Source organism: Photinus pyralis, unplaced genomic scaffold, assembly GCF_008802855.1.
Source record: "Photinus pyralis isolate 1611_PpyrPB1 unplaced genomic scaffold, Ppyr1.3 Ppyr1.4_LG4, whole genome shotgun sequence".
Lineage (NCBI taxonomy): Eukaryota > Metazoa > Arthropoda > Insecta > Coleoptera > Lampyridae > Photinus > Photinus pyralis.
The window spans coordinates 43,287,640-43,304,628 of record NW_022170511.1 but is presented as its reverse complement, the minus strand read 5'-3'; the positions used below and the strand labels follow the sequence as shown (position 1 = coordinate 43,304,628).

The following is a 16,989-nucleotide window of genomic DNA, read 5'->3' as shown; positions in this document are numbered from 1 at the left end:
GATTTTATGCTTTTGTAAAAATGTTANAAATTGCGATTTCGACGAAATTTGGTATCTGGGGGTTTTTGTACAACAAAAAAACGGAAAAAAAACGAAACTTTCTGATTTTCGTTTTTAATTAACTAATCGTACTAAACATTTCTAATTAACACATGATTCAGACACTTTTTCATGAAGATTCCGAATATGGCATCCGTTTTTAATAACTTTTAAGATGACGGAGAAGCACTTGGCAATATTAGTTTTTCCTATGGACGCTATTTTGAATTTTTACATTTTTTTTCTTTACAGCGATATATCACACATGGTGGTTCTCACATTTTTCCTAACAATAAGTACAATTTTATTTTTGGGTAGAGTGCTTTGGAAAAACAAAACTTTTTTTATTATAAACAAAAGTTTGACAGTTTGGTCCATCTGTCTGGTTGCAGCGTTGACAGGGAACTAGTTGTGTTGAGAAAACACGATTTTCATCTGAACAGAATTGAACCTTTCGTTGCAAGAAAATTGTAATTCAAAATATATAAGAATAAATAATATTTTCACAATAAAACTAGCACAAACGTAAATGACACTACTTGAACTTGAAATAAGTCAACCTTTTGTTCACAACAAAAGAACGTTTTGTTTTTGCAAAGCACTCTTCGCAGAATATGAAAATTATATTTTTAGGAAAAATGTGATACTGAACCACCATTTGTGATATATCGTTATAAAGAGAAAAAAAGACGTAATCTGAAAATGCCAAAATCCAAAACGGCGCTCATGTGAAAAACTAAAGTTGCTACCTGTTTCTCCGGCATCTTAAAAGTCATTAAAATCGGGATGCTATACTCTAAATCTCCATTAAACGGTGTCTGAATAATCTGTTAATTACAAATGTTTAGTACGATTAGTTTATTGTAACGTGATTTATAAATTCGGGTTCGATTTATATCAATATTTATTAAACAAAACTAAAACACTATAAAACTGTACAATTTATATCGACTATTTATATCACACACTTCGCAATTTATATTTCCGCGCTCGATGTTTCGTCCGTACTCGATCTCGTTCGGTAGTAAAACTCCCGCGATGTTCGGTCCGCAACCATTTATACACGCAAGCAATGTAAGTCAAGAACACTCGCGTAATTTACCGGATAAGTCTGGAATATTCCTATACATATCCCACTATCGCGCGCGTAGAAAATTCCAGAGCGCCAAAGGCGACGTCATGTCTGGAGCGTTTCCGTTACATTATCATAAAAAAATTAAAAACGAAAATTTTTAAATTTTCGTTTTATTGTGATATTTTCAAAACTATTGAAGATATTTTAAATTTTTTTCAGATTATTATTCAGCACGAAAATTCGCAACTTTGCCCTCATTTAACCAAATTTCTATCTCTTAAGATAAGCGCTCTCTCCATAGTGGCGCTCGAAAAATGGACACCGTGTATATTGCTGTGTGCAATGGTATGCGGTCATCACACCACTCACAAAACACCCGTCCAGCTAGGTCAATTGAAACTTAGAATTTTATACTCATTTTCTCCTCGTACACATCCAACATGTGCTAGAGGAAAAATCCTAATATTGACTTAAAATTTCTCAAGTTGAGAGACTTAGTGGCCTCGAGCAACCGAAAATTCCAAACAGTCAACTACACAAATTTTCATTTACACCTGATTAATACCTGACATATTTTTTGGGCAAGAAAAGAAAAATTTGACATGAAAAACTCGGGTGGCACAATGGATTCGAATAAACACAATTAAATGATTGACCAAAAATTATTCCAAAACACAACAAAACAAAAAGAAAAGTTTTAAAGCTTGTTTGGACATAGTACCCCGCACGCAGACGGGCGACGAATACAATCAGAAACCTTAAAATTACAAGTTCAATATTCTTACGCCATCTAGGTATTTTCTTTGTAATCAACTAGTTTAAATGTAAATTATTCTTGTTTCTTTGTTTTGCCGTTAGAGGCCATTTAATATTTTTATTACAATAGTTCTTTGTTTCTGCGACGGAGGTCGTGCAAAATTCCTTTCGTCGCACGTACTTCTTTGTACAAAACCACATTCAATCGTTACTTGTAAGAAGAACGTACACGCCATATTGGTTACTCGACATTAATTCTTTCCCATGACTAACATTTGCAACCTGATTAAAATATATGAAGAGCACAGGCCCAAGCACCGAACCTTGTGGCACTCCCGCATTAATTTCTATAAAATTCCATTTAGAATCATTAAAATAATTTAAATAAATTAATAAATAATTGTTAAGCTACGTGGCCACATGTCAAATAACTTTCGTGCTAAAAAAAATAAAACAAGCTGGCGAAGGAATTTTAAGATGTAGAAGTTTCTTCTCGCCGATTATTTTTTAAAATCACCAAATAAAAGTTAATTTAAAATTACACTTTTTTGTGGCTGACTGAATACCAAACTCTGAAAAAGTTTAACGGCTTCGACTTCCAAACATCCTTAGGGGGAAAATCATATTCTAGCTTCCCTTTGATTTAATTAAAAACTTTTTCGCAAAACCGAGAGAAGCTCGTCGGTGTTGCGACGGTGCCGTAATCCATAAAGATGCGTGTGTGTGTGGAAAACGGGGAGAGATTGGGATTCGAAAAGGAATGAATCAAAGCGAGCTCGCTTCCAGGAGGTAAACATGAATGGGATCGATATCGTCCATTCAGCATGTCTCTTTCTTAAATTGGATGTCAAGCGGTCTAAAATTACGACGCCATCGGCGTCGCTACATGCGTAAGGTGTGCATGCTAAAAAACATTAAAGAGTGGTGAGGCATTAATTCAAAGTAGCCAACAATGACTTTATCACTTTCTTATTTATTATTTATTCGTATATATTTAGAAGTAGGTACACGGTGTTCGCTGCGTGACAAACCTTATCAGTTTTACTATCGGCCGTTACAACCATATGTTGCTTCCCTAACGTACGTACCTTCTAAATAGGTCGTTAATTTTTTTTATTCGCCATTTACTCAAACACGATTTCTCTATTTGGAAATACGTTCCACTGTTTTTCAACGTTTATTATCGAAGCGGCAACGTTGCGGCAGATTCCGAAGGGTTATTGAATCTGGAATATTCATTCTGAGGGTGGACTAAGAAATTCACTAAGTGCACGAAAGCAAAGTTCGAAAAGAAAAAGAACCATAAAAAAGGGGCAGATGCTTTCTATAAACCTGCAAAGGAAAATCCTCCAACCTCTAGCCCGCACTCCTATTTCGGATGCCATTTAGTTTCACGTGTCAGCCTTTACGTATTTTGATGTGACCGAATGACTTCAAAAGAACGGCCTTTTGGTAGACAGAAGCAGAACCTGGGCGTGGGTCAACTGAAATAGGTTTGTCTACTTAAAAGTACCTAGACTCTTGAGAACTTCAGAATATCGAGGTTTTGAGACTGTTTTGCTGTGGTGGGTGGCCAAAATAAAAATTCATTTATGGTACATGCACTGTATTTTTGGCTCCAAAATAGACCCTCCAGAGATTTAAAGAACATTCAGCTAACATTTCCAGTGGAGGCTAGAGCTTTCTTCCAGAACTTTTGGGATTGTAAGGGTAAGTAGTTTGGGCATTACATATCATAAGCAAAAAATTGTCAAAAATTGGAGGGCTGCTAAATCGCACACAGAAAAATGTAAGTTCTCGTTGCGTAAAATGGAGTCGTACTGAACCAAGAATAATTTCGTTGAACGCACAAGGATATCTCATCCTCGATATTGTGAACGAACATATAAAAAACTTTCGTATTAGGTTACTGCACCGTGAGTGAAATAAAGGGATTTGAACTTCATGTGTTAATCTCAAAGCAAACCCGATTAAGTACGGGTGAAATTACCAGTACATTAACAGCTAAATTATTAATAATTATATTTTCCCCTGAGCGGGTAACCAATCTACGTCTACCACCAATGGCTAGACCAGTGGTTCTCAAAGTGGGTGTCGCAAGTACTTCATAAGGGTGCCGCGAAATTTTTAAATACATAATTAACTTAAAATTACATAAATTAAAAAAAGGAATTAAAACAAATATAAAAAATGAATATTGTTTTCTTTAATTACAATTCTATGTTTTTCAGTTTCTATTTTATTTATTTCTATGATTCATAATTCGTGAATAATACGCTAGCATTGCGTTTCACTTTCTCACACTTTTATTTATTTTATTTTTATTTATTACTCTCTCTCTCAGTCTCTCAGTGGCTCGGTAAGTGGCGTCACCTAAATATTAGAACAAAATGCGAAAGTGTTCTCTTCCACAATCCTTCGTTCCCTTCTTTTTGGAAAAAAAAGCGCGCTCAGGGGATTCGAACCCGCGCTATCATAATCGAAAGACGGCGGCCTTGCACTTCAAGTTTACGCTACGCTTATAAAGCGACAAACCTAATACGTATAATTAACAATAATAATAAATCATTTTATTTATTTCGAAGCTATTAAATACGCTTTAAATGCGTATATTGGTCAATTTCACAGACACATAGACGATGTTACTACCATATTTCCTTTCAAGTGGACAAATGCGCTTTAAACAATTCTGAGCCAGGCGAGCGCGCCGAGCTCGCCTTCGGCTGCCGAGTTTTACGCGTTAGATGATTTTACTCCCGTCCAAATAAGTCACCTTAACAAAGAAGAGAGAAATATTAAAGGTCCTTAAGAATGAGATGAAGGTACGTCTTTCAAAAACACGATATAAGAATCAAGGAAAAATGCAAACCCCATCAGGAGCATGGGCCCTGGCATCCCAGGCCTGTAGGTAGACCGCTACTGGGTAGGAACTGGGTAGGACACTATCGTCAGACCCATGGTCACGTACGCAGCAGTCATACTGCACAAAAACAGCTGTAGCGTATAGAACAGCTAGCCCGTTTGAGCATAAGCACCACAGCTACGTGTTGCGCCTCTCCACTTGATGGTGAAGAATCAGGCGATGGGGAGCGCTACACCGAACCAAGAGATTTAAACCGGGAACATAGTAGGAGACCTAGGTACTGGACAGGCATATGAAACGGCTGAACACATTCTATGCGAATGAGATGCTAAATGACCTCGGCGGGCACAAGCTGAATCCGCACGATATAGGAAAACTACACCTCAGAACAATAATTAGCTTCTTCAATCGGCTAAAACTACTTCAAAATGAGTAAGGGCAACATCCTTAGAGGATTAGGTGCTTGAAGACTAGACTGCCTTACCCTCACACACAATACAATAACAAAATATATAAAAATTTGGCAAAAAAAAACAAAAGCTATGTTTAAAGACAAAATGTAACTTACCTCCAATTAGTAAGACAGCTATTTAAAAATTAACGATAATAATACGACAACAGTTTAGAAGTAAATTGTTTCAAACTCCAAATGCATATAGCATCCACTTACGTATTCAACAAATCCAATTTATATCCTCCAAAATAGGAAAACTACTATTTAAACTCGATCCAACATTAACTCCAGAATTACACAAAATCCGGTTAATCGTCAGAAGGTAAAAAGTTTTTAATTAAATCGACATTGAATTCCAGTGGCGTATCAAACTTACGTTTTTTTAAACGGAACACCTAATATTTTATTAATTGTTTATTACTGATTTGGAACGTACTTGAAAAACACTTATTTTTTTTATGTAACATGTTATACCCCCATGGGCGGATTGGGTACTTATGGGCCAGGTGGAATTGCATAGGTTACGGGCCATGGCGGGGGGGGGGGGGCAGCTCTGCGGTGCACCACAGAAACATTTCTTGTTCCATTTTAAAGTATTCCTTTCTTGAAAATCAATTAGAATATAGTTTTTTTTATTGTAGCTGATAATTAAAAGAATTAAAAGTAACAAAATATACGTAATCCGAACGAGGCGCGTCGCCTATAATTGTGTTTCAGCACTTTCAAAATACGACAAAAAGTTATAAATTCATTGTAGAATTTTTTAATGAACAACCTAACATCAACCCCAATGAGAGAAACATGTTAATAATTTAATAACAGTGCAAGAAACTAAATACAGCACAGACTTATAAATTTCCAACGGGACAATGTGACCTACAGGCCAGGTGGCAATCGGCACCCGCCCCCCGGGCCAGTCCGCCCCTGTATACCCCTAACTTTAACCATTTCGCTGTTATAACCTTTTTTCGTCAAAATTTGACAGTTTTTCGAAATTTCTTGTACGAAACTAGATCGCGCAGGCTAAGTTTTTGATTGAGGCGCAGGGGAAGACCTCTTCCACAGTCACATAATTTTTTAGGTACTTTATAAAAAAAAATTAAATTTTTAATTGACAGCGAAATCGTTAAAGTTAGGAGTATAACATGTTAGATTAAAAAAAAATAAGTATTTTTCAAATATGTTCCAAATCAGTAATAAAATATGGGGCATTCCATTTTACAAAATGCAAGTATGATACGCCACTGGAATACAACACGCCCCTGGTATTCAAAAATATTTTAGAAACATGCCGGCGGTGATTGCGTATAATTTTGCGATATCTTTTATAGTAAAGGAATTATGATCCGAGGGATCTTTGATGCTACACCCTGTTTAATTGAAAACCACAGTGATATCATATCCAAAAACGTGTACTCTTTAAGAATATACAGGGTGATTCCTATAGTACCTGCCACCGTTTGGGAGCGTGTAGGTGGTGCGTAGGGGAGTATTTTGATATAGGACACTTGGGGTCGGAAATCTAAAATAAGGGTGTCAGAGCCAAATTTACCTTCTGGAATTTCGCGCCTGTAGGTAGGCAACCCAACCGGCCGGCGGTGCACACGGAGCGATCTCAGGCGGCGATGTGTGGCTGACACTTGATCAGAATTTTGTTTAAACCCACGAAATCCCGTCTGCAACGACGCGTATCAAGTGAATAAACACTATGGCAATAGTATAATAATAGTTGGCTAGATGTAGGAAGTGCATTGAGAACAACGGTGGCCACGTTGAACACTTGTAAACGTTATTGCTTTTGACTGTCGTTTTCCCTCCTTCCCTCCCATGTCGCTTCCTCGCGCTAACTCGCTCTGCATCGCTCCGCGCGAAACGTCGGTCGGTTGGGTTGCCTACATACAGGCGTGAAATTCCAGAAGATAAATTTGGTTCTGGCGCCGTTATTTTAGATTTCCGACCCCAAGTGTCCTATATCAAAATACTCCCCTAGGCACCCCCTATACGCTCCCAAACGGTGGCAGGTACTATAGGAATCACCCTGTATACTAAAGGTGAAAACTAATGTCCGCTATTTAAACAAGCTGTAAATCAGCATATGCATGATTAAAGCGCATTTTTGGTAATACAGGTCAGTATTTTATTAGCGAAGTTTAAAATTATCGATCTCACGTGTAATTTTGGCTGCGTTAAATAATTAATTTTATTTAATTATAATTTAGGGTACGTCTTTATTTTGTAAAACAAATCACAAAGTAAATAATTAAGTTTTTATACTGGTAGCGCTATCTAACGGTAAAATTATAGCACCTCCGAAAACCATATCGAAATTATTTTCTTAAATTATCGATCTCACAAGTAATCTAACTCAAAATAGACTAGAGCCTGCACATCTACACTATAGCAGAAAGGTTTTAGTGAAAATTTGAAGTCTCTAGCTATTCTAGTGAGATCTTACCCGGACAGCCGGCCAGCCAGCCATAACGAATATAATAGCGCATTTTTTTAAAATATATGACCCCTTTGACCATACAGAAGTACGCCACTGGCAACAAATTCAAAGTTTTATAATTTTGGATACCAGAAAAACCTTCTTTTAAAAAATGGTATTTTGAAGATATATCAAGTGTTCCTGCGGCAACATGTTCACCCTGTATATTAATATGATTCTTTCTACGGTTATATCTTTTCTTTGAATCTTTCAGATTTTTCAAATACAGTAGAACCTCGATTATCCGAGCTAACGTGAGGGAGACGTACATAGGGTAACGTAAAACTCGGATAAATAATTATGATTTATTAATTAATAATTATATGCATTAGTCGCATTTCTACATGCATATATGTAAGGCTTTCCATTGCCACCTCGGATAATACGGAATTTTCTTAAGATTTATGAGGCTCGATTAACACGGAAGATCGGATAATCGGGGTTTTACTGTACTACAGATTTGCAAAAACCTTCTAGTTCTTTTGATTCTTCAGATTCTTCAAATTGTTCGGATACATCAGACATGAGATTCTTAATATTTTTTGAATTCTTTTGTTTTTTTCAAATGTTTCAGATTCTTATAATTTTATTGGCTGCCTTTCAGAACACTTGATTGTTAAATTCTTCAAGATCATAAGATTCTTCAGATCCTTGTTGACTTTCGAACTTTTCCGATTCATTCAACAAATCCACTGTCAGAAAATTGTTCAATTTTACAGATATTCGATTGAGATTATTAGTGCACAGAATATTCGGCACGTAAGCTACCTATCCCTCATTTAACTATTAGATGTCTTAATTTGCAACTACAGAGGGTTGCACAAGGATATGGCGAAAAGTCGATGTATCACATAGACCCCGAGCCGTAACGAGCGACGTAATTAAATATTTATTACGACAAATTCGTGAATTAAAGGACATCCTCTATAACTAGCGAGGACCGTCTCAAAGGACACATTAATGTGCCAAGAAGGTCGTCCTGACGCTGCCGTAAATTAGATACATTAATACGAAATTTCCGAAAAAAAGTAATTAGCCTCCCCGGCTTTAATTTAAATAAGAAACGTGACCCCCCGAGCCCTTCGGCTCTCAAGAGAAGTTATAATCCCGATCAGCGTGTCCTGCGATCGGTAAATTAGGAGCGTATGAAAGGAATACGTGACGTTTAAATTGGAATCCAGTAAAGCTAATTCCTTTCTCTCCAGATCGGAGCAAGTAATCCAATTCTGACACACAAAAACGTTTGATCGTAAAAAAATACGTTGGCAGAGGAGGCGCGGCGGCCCGCATTCCCAAGGGCCGACATTTCTCATACCTGCGGCCGAACTTCAATTTTTCATTCTCGGTTGTGCCCTAACTGGGTGTGATCACACAGCACAACAAAAGATCCTCCGTCTCTTATGCGCGGCCTAACTTTACAATAACGAAACGAAAAGAACAGGCTTAAATCCGTCGAGGAAATTACAAATTCACCGCTTTACCTTTTCTTATATAAATCTTTGATTTTAAATTAATTCACAACGCGGGCGGTTTTTAAGGGCGACCCGGTCACAAAAATGTCATAAATTAGTGGTGCGCATTCATATTTTTCGTTAGGGATTGTGGCTTACCTATAACAAGGGTAGGGTTTGTTTATGGTTTTGTCCAATATTAAAACTTACCTTTGAAAAAGTTGAAAAGCGCAGAAATCACCCCGAAAAGGATGGCCCCTTTTATCTACCACGTTTTGCGTATTAGGCGGCCGCTATACATTGGGGCGCCATGTTTGAGAGTTGATACGAAAATCGAGTATTGCACGAAATGCAAATTGCTTTTTGAGAATCATAATGTTTCTACGGAGCTGGGCATCATAATGAAGCGCCCTTTATTATGTCCCCATTGTGTTATAATGAGCATACGCATTTACGTGCTTAAATTACATAATTTTGTAAAAAGTCGGGAGAAATACGCGCACCTTCCACTCACGCAAAATTGTACAAATGAAGCTTTTTGTTAACTACCTAATACAAAGCAATCTTACATTGATGCATTCGTGTGAAATTAGCACCGGCCACCAATTCATTTTGCATAATTTCTTGTAAAATTAACCTTAACGATACATCAGAAATAAGTATGGAAAAATATGCATTTACCTTGTTAAATCATTTTCAGAGTCCTCTCATTTTGAAGTGGTCCAAGTTGTAGTTTTCTTTGAGCTGGAATTATAAATATTCAAAAAGTTGATCAATTCTTCTTCTTGGCGATCGATTTCGACTAAATGTGAACGTCAGGCCGTAGCTAAAAAATCGCAGTAAGCAAAATGGCCGTTTCACGTATGAAATCTAATGAATACCGTTCAATTTGGATAATTGATGGTGGATGTTTGAAATATTGTTTATAACTTATGGAGAATGATGTTAAACTGAAAAGAATAAGTTTAGTAACAAAACTGCATGTAATATTGGAACAAATACCTGTTAATGAATAAAATTAATGAAACGTGTCACATCGCAACTAATTTCAGGTTATGTCTATTGCCATTTGTACGTATACGTGCCATTTGTATGCGGCAGTGGCGTGTGTGTGGTATGGGTTTAAATCAATTAATTTTGGACGTAGTTAAGGTTGTTAGGGGTGTCTATTTGCTAAAGGAGGATGTTCAGACTTGGTATGATTTTTTTTTAGATATTAAAAGGGTGTATAAATTCATGAATATGTTGTTCTGGGAAATTGGTCTCATTACGTACAGGGTGTATTTTTGGAAGCTTTACTTAAACGTTTCTGGGAAAGTGAAATAGGTAGGTTTTTGAAAATCTATATTCAGGGATTACTCTGAAGCGACCGAATCGATGTCAATGGTGGCACTTACGAAAATATCAGAAGCACAAACAACTTCAGGTTTTCTAATTAAAATACCGGGTGTTGCTAAATGAATATTGGAATTATCTAAAGACTTCGCAATATTTTTATTGACTCACATTGAGGGAATGTGGAAATAGTATATTGAAAGACAAGTGTTACAATGCGACCTATTGTAATACGACTATTTTGTGGCACGAGTGGCGTAGCGAAGCGGAGCCACGAGTGTCCACAAGATATGAGTATTACAATAAAGCATTGTAACACGTGTTTTTCATACTATTTTTTCTATTTCGGGGCTTTAATTTAATTAAAAAGTAATTATGAAAAACTACAGGAAACTTAAGAATTAATATGTCTTAAGTTGGCAACACCATTTACGTTGACAAATTTTAAGTTGGCAGCGTAGATAAACACAACACTGACATTTGGAAACTTTAAATTCCGTGAATATGTAATTTTTTATTCGTAGATAATAGTATATTGAAAGACAAGTGTTACAATGCGACCTATTGTAATACGACTATTTTGTGGCACGAGTGGCGTAGCGAAGCGGAGCCACGAGTGTCCACAAGATAGGAGTATTACAATAAAGCATTGTAACCCGTGTTTTTCATACTATTTTTTCTATTTCGGGGCTTTAATTTAATTAAAAAGTAATTATCAAAAACTACAGGAAACTTTAGAATTAATATGTCTTAAGTTGGCAACACCATTTACGTTGACAAATTTTAAGTTGGCAGCGTAGATAAACACAACACTGACATTAACTTTAAATTCCGTGAATGTGTAATTTTTTATTCGTAGATAAATTTATTTATGGTGGATGTGTAAACTGCTGATTTGGAATGTATTAAGTTCTTCGTGTACCAAAAATCAAGGAAAACACGTAATTTGATTTCACATCGGATGATTTGACGTTGACGTCTTGACGTCTTGGCGAACTGCCAACTTAGAGATGAAAAGTTACCAAAAACAATGTTACAATGGAACTCATTGAAACACTGTTTTTGCCGAAAACAGTTGCACAAAATTCTCATTGTAACACCGAAATAGAAAAATTTATTTATGGTGGATGTGTAAACTGCTGATTTGGAATGTATTAAGTTCTTCGTGTACCAAAAATCAAGGAAAACACATAAATTTTACGTAATTTGATTTCACATCTGATGATTTGACGTTGACGTCTTGGCGAACTGCCAACTTAGAGATGAAAAGTTACCAAAAACAATGTTACAATGGGACTCATTGAAACACTGTTTTTGCCGAAAACAGTTGCACAAAATTCTCATTGTAACACCGAAATAGAAAAAGAACATTGTCATATTGCCAAAAGTTATTCTTTCGGATAGGGGCAGACTGGCTGAACTCGGATTACCCGTTCCGCAAACCTGGAGGGCTCGTGTGGTTTCCAGAGGGTCCCTAACAGAAAGGGGAACCAAGAGCTGACGTCAGCTTCTCCCTTGGTCAGCATAGCGCCATGTGCAGTGACAGACGGGCGGCGGTAAAGGCTTTGTCAGCAGACATGTTCCAATCGGCTATGGTGCTTGATTGCGGGCGAACTCTAGATAAATTAGGCGAGTCTAATAGGGATCTAGGTGCTAGCGCACTGCGGAGTATGGAGCAACAAAAGGGCGGACAAGCATACTCGTGAAGGCAGTGGTGGGGTCTGCGTCGGGCCCGAGCCTACCCTAGGAATTGCTCCTTCCATTGTCCAATGTCTCCAATTCCAGGCTCAGTCGCAACAAGCAACCAGACTCAGACAGTCCAGAGCCTTTTTAACAGGGCCCCTTGACAAATTTGGCTCTTCTAAGGATCTAAAACTGAATAGAAGCCAGATTAGGAAGATCACCGGTCTCCTTACGGGGCACTGGATGGTTAACTATCACCTGCATAATATTGGGTTTGTGGAGGAGCCCACGTCCAGGTTCTGTGGATGATGTCAGTTTCCATGGCATAACTTAACAGGTCGATGCGCGCCCCTTGCCATCGACCTGTTCCAGTTTTCCTGATTATTGGTTGATGTGCTTTCTCCCACACCACAGCCCCACCTTCAGCGTCGATTTTAGCTTTCATGGTTTGTTGACCGGGTAGATCTGGTCACAATTGGCGTATAGTTCCAGTAAATGTCGACTTAAAACACAACCCCATACCTGTCGCCAGTGTAATGTAAGTGGTTTTATTTATTTGCAATTAACTAGCAATAATTTATAACAGTCTTTAAATGTATTAATTTGTAACAGTAATTATTATTTATCACTTACAATTTATAACATAACACAAGCGCATCGAACTGAAATACGCTACAATTTGCTAATATAGTAAACGTTCTAGCGTAGAACGCTTCGGAATGTTCTACATTTTAGAACAAACACGTTTTTTTACCCGGCAGGATTGTGCATATCCGCCTTCGCTCTTTATCTCCGATGACTAATCTTTCGTGGCACCTCGATGTCTATCGGGATCTCTGGAATATTTGCTACAGTATTTGGGTACAAAAAATAAAACAGAACAACAAAAAATTATTTGTAAATTAATCATTTTATAGATTGGCAAAAATGTATAGTTATTTTGGATAATAATCTGCTGGCCTTCCTTTTTCCCCACCTTGAAAAATAACTGTCACCCCTGTTACTTCATCCTGGCTACGGGTCTGACCTGTTCTGGTTTTTTAAAATTATTTCATAACCAGACCACTCAAATTTGATGATGTGGATATTTCTGTAAATAGAATTTCATGCACTTTAAAATAATGTCGTGTCACTCTCTCGAATAAGGTGTAGGTACCTATGGGGTGTAGCTGGAGATGCGGAGATAAATGCTAAAACTAAGGTAAACCTTCCATTAAACTGCCTGCTATCTAAATAGATGTGTTTTTGATTTTTAATCAAAGTTATAAATTATAATAGGTGGATCATTGTGAAATGAAAGCCCTGTATAATATTATTGTGCAACTAAGCGAGCGCGCCACAAATGACCTACCTTTTCTCTCTTTACCTTTACCTTCAATTTTAGATCTTAATAAATTAATCATTAACTTTCTAAATGTTCACTTTTGAAAATGGCCTTCCCCTTGTAACTACCCCTATCAATCATGTGCTGATATCTTCATAATGGTAAAATAATAACAAGAGCGAAATTATATAGTCATTCATTTGATAGACCTTCAAAATCGGTTGTTGAGCATGATTATCGTTTCAATTATGGAATTATCCCAAACACCTGTTTGATTCTGTGACACTCTTAAGATCATATAAACATTGACATGATCTTTAGAATTATGTCGGCGTAAACAGTCAACAGTGCAATTAGAATTGTTGTGAACCTCCCTGTACACATAACACAATCCGCAAAGCCAACCTCGATCAGTGCATTCAGTGCAGCCGTGCAACAGCCACAATCAGCAAAAAGTTCGTGAACGGTAAGATCATGTTAACAATTTAAATTCGCGATCCTATTGTTTAACCATTGTTTAAAAGTATTTAAACAATGGTTTAACGTAAATTTCCGTGTAAATTATATCAATTCGTTAATTTGGCGACATTGTTTCCCTTCGTTGTGTGGTGTTGCGTCGGTTTACGATTAGGTTATTGGCGCGCGTTTCCGAGGGTAGTGCAAACATAAGTTGCCGCTTTATTGTAATTACTTAAAATCAATTGTTGTTGAACATTAAGCTGTGTTTGTGCAATAAACAAGGAGGAAGTGCGGGAAGTGCCAAAAGGAAAATACCGATGTTCGAGGAAAACCTCGAGGAAAGCTTTACAAGGTAGGTGGCGTAGGTCTGTTTTCTTAGTAAAATATTAGCGTTGAGCGTTGCTTGAGCTGAAATTGTTGATTTATTTATTTACCTAAAAATTTGCAATGCTTTTCAAATTGAAAAATCCCATCCTTGAGTTAATTAAGCATTTGTCTTTTAATGGCAATCTTAGGTTATTAGGTAGTAGGCCATCCTAAGACGATGACGTAGCAAGTATTAAGGTTGTACCAAGGTTGCCATCTGTAAAGAAGCGCGCGTCTTTTGAAAAAGTAAATCAGTGCACTGTGGATATTTACTCATTTTTTATAATTTAGAGGCGTAACTGAAAAACGTACAGATTATCTTGGAAAATTATCAGAAATCGCGGGGTCGTCCATTGGCGCTCTAAACGTTTTACTGCGTGTATTCCAGAAATGCGTGGTATTGCATCGCTAATGGCCGTTTGCACCGACAAATTTAAGCCGAGCTTAAGCGTAGCTTAAAATCCATGGCAACTGGCAACCATTGTCACAATAATCGTTACCATGGATTTTAAGCTACGCTTAAGCTAAGCTCCGCTTAAATTTGTCGGTGCAAACGGCCATAAGTGTCCCACAAAACAATATATTATACAGGGTGTTACATTTGAGTTGTGTCAAAAACAATCAAATCACGCGATGGAGGGCACCAAAACAAACATTTTTTTTGTTATTTGTTATTTCAAAATACTTCCGATAATTGTGATGTTAGCGAATCCAGCAGTATACAGTGTGCTACAAATGTATTGGCGAACAGAAAAAAGGGAAACTGCATTTACAATAATAATAATAAATGTCTTTAATAAGTGCCTAGGTTAAATTACATAGAAATGTGTACAAAGGGCGAGATTCAGTAATGGAATGAAACATACATACCATTTCAAGTGTTCGCATTTTCAAAACTGCGAAACTTGTATGAATTTCTGAACACTGTACAAATTTTTTGTATACGTATAGATTGAACTCAAATGGTACGGGTATCCCTTTCGTTCTCCATCGATAAAAAAACAATAAGCTCATTTAAGATAGTAAATGAAATGTTAGGAACAAAACTTCTGTCCATTAAAAATAAAACGGGACTGGAGGTAATCTAAAGGAGGAAATTGAAAATATTCTAGCAAAAGCGCTGGCCGTAAAAATCTCAAAAAAGATTTTCCCCGTTAAGGAAATGACAATTGTCATTATTTTTATCTGCAAATTGTTGAATTTTTAATGAGCGTCTCTTAAAGGAGGACGAGTGCGAAGAAGCGGCACGAAGCGGAGAGAAAATTAATTGATTGTAGTCAAATTTCGTTACTCGTCTCATTTCATTTGCGCGTAAACTTCTCGTCTTTGTTTCATGAACTTATTTACTACGGGTACCTTCTCGTCCTTTTCATACGTGCGGCTTAATTCAATATCTGCATTGGCGCAGATATTTATCGCCTAATACCCTTAATGAGAAGGGTTTTCGTACCGAAACTTGTGTCACATTAAACCCTAGCCAAGTTTCTAATTACTTGCGGCGATTAAACTCTTGAAAACGCGGATGAATGTTTCCGTAATTTTTGCGGTTCGTCGAGAACAATCCTTCCGTAAACGCAATTTTTTTTTCGTTTGCTCATTTATTATGTGGATCATTACATTCACTTTTTCCGCCTTTTTCGGCTTGATTAAGTTGACTTGACATGCGCGGCCATGACACCTTGCAATAACCGTATAACTGCAGCAGGTGTCGTTTTTAAGACGAGGAAGAAAAATATTTTGCTTTTCCCCACCACCGGCACTTTTTCAAATAGCACTGGTTCTTGTACTGCACCTTGAGGAACACCACTTTCAACAGGTGAGTTGATGGATGGCGAAATGGGTTTTCCAGAATTGAATGGATTACTATTAAAGCTATAAAGATAATAGAAAACACAATTTTTAGTATAAATGTTTACATGCAACCAATAAATCCCTCACGCAATATCCAAAATAGGAAATTTCGCGTTTATTTTTAGTACAGAACCTTTCGCAAGAATTCGGCCGATATTGTTTGTTTATTTTGTATAATTTACAGCGGATAAATGGCGCTCGAAATGTGTGTTCAACGACCCGTTATAAACATTTTGTTGACCGTTAAGTACTTCGCTTCCGATTTCCAGAAATCTCTGCCCGCAGATGTGTCTTAATGCCAGAGGTGACTGGAAACGATGGCGACAGTAACTTTCTTTGTTGAAGTCGAGATCAAAGGATATTATTTTTATACGTCGTTTCATCACGAATCAAAAATAAATGTTTTCTTTCAAAAATCTCGTTTGATATCAAACCAACTTCCAGTGGGTCTAAATTGAAATCTATTGAGGATGTGTGTCTTCTCTCCGTAAAAGCTAAAGACCGTAGATGAATGTTCTCCACAATAACTTCGCGAGAATTTCGACGGAAAAACTGAGAAATCAATAGACGTTTACAAAAGCTGACCGAGGTGACATTGACGTCGGTTATTTCAAACAGAATAAACCCCGCTTTATTTACACGTGGACAATTTTTTTATTCGCTTTGTCTGATGCTCCGTGCGAGAATCCATAAATTTACGAGTACCGCGAATGATTTTTCTGACTACGTACAACTGCATACCTACTATGGATTTCATATGACCGGTAACATTCTCTGTGAGAGCATGTCTTATTTTAGAGAAATTCACATTTGAAATTCTGCCCCCCCCCCCCCACCCCAACATG

At 37.1% G+C, this 16,989-nt stretch overlaps 1 protein-coding gene across 1 annotated transcript in view; it reads left to right on the top strand.

Moving 5' to 3' along the window:
- Nucleotides 1-14,165: 14,165 nt before the first annotated feature.
- LOC116168503 (brain tumor protein) overlaps nt 14,166-16,989 on the top strand; it is a 115,969-nt gene continuing 113,145 nt past the window's right edge. Inside the window, exon 1 of the mRNA XM_031484390.1 lies at nt 14,166-14,279. The gene's annotated coding sequence lies outside the window, so the exon portion shown is untranslated. The remainder of the gene's footprint in view (nt 14,280-16,989) is intronic.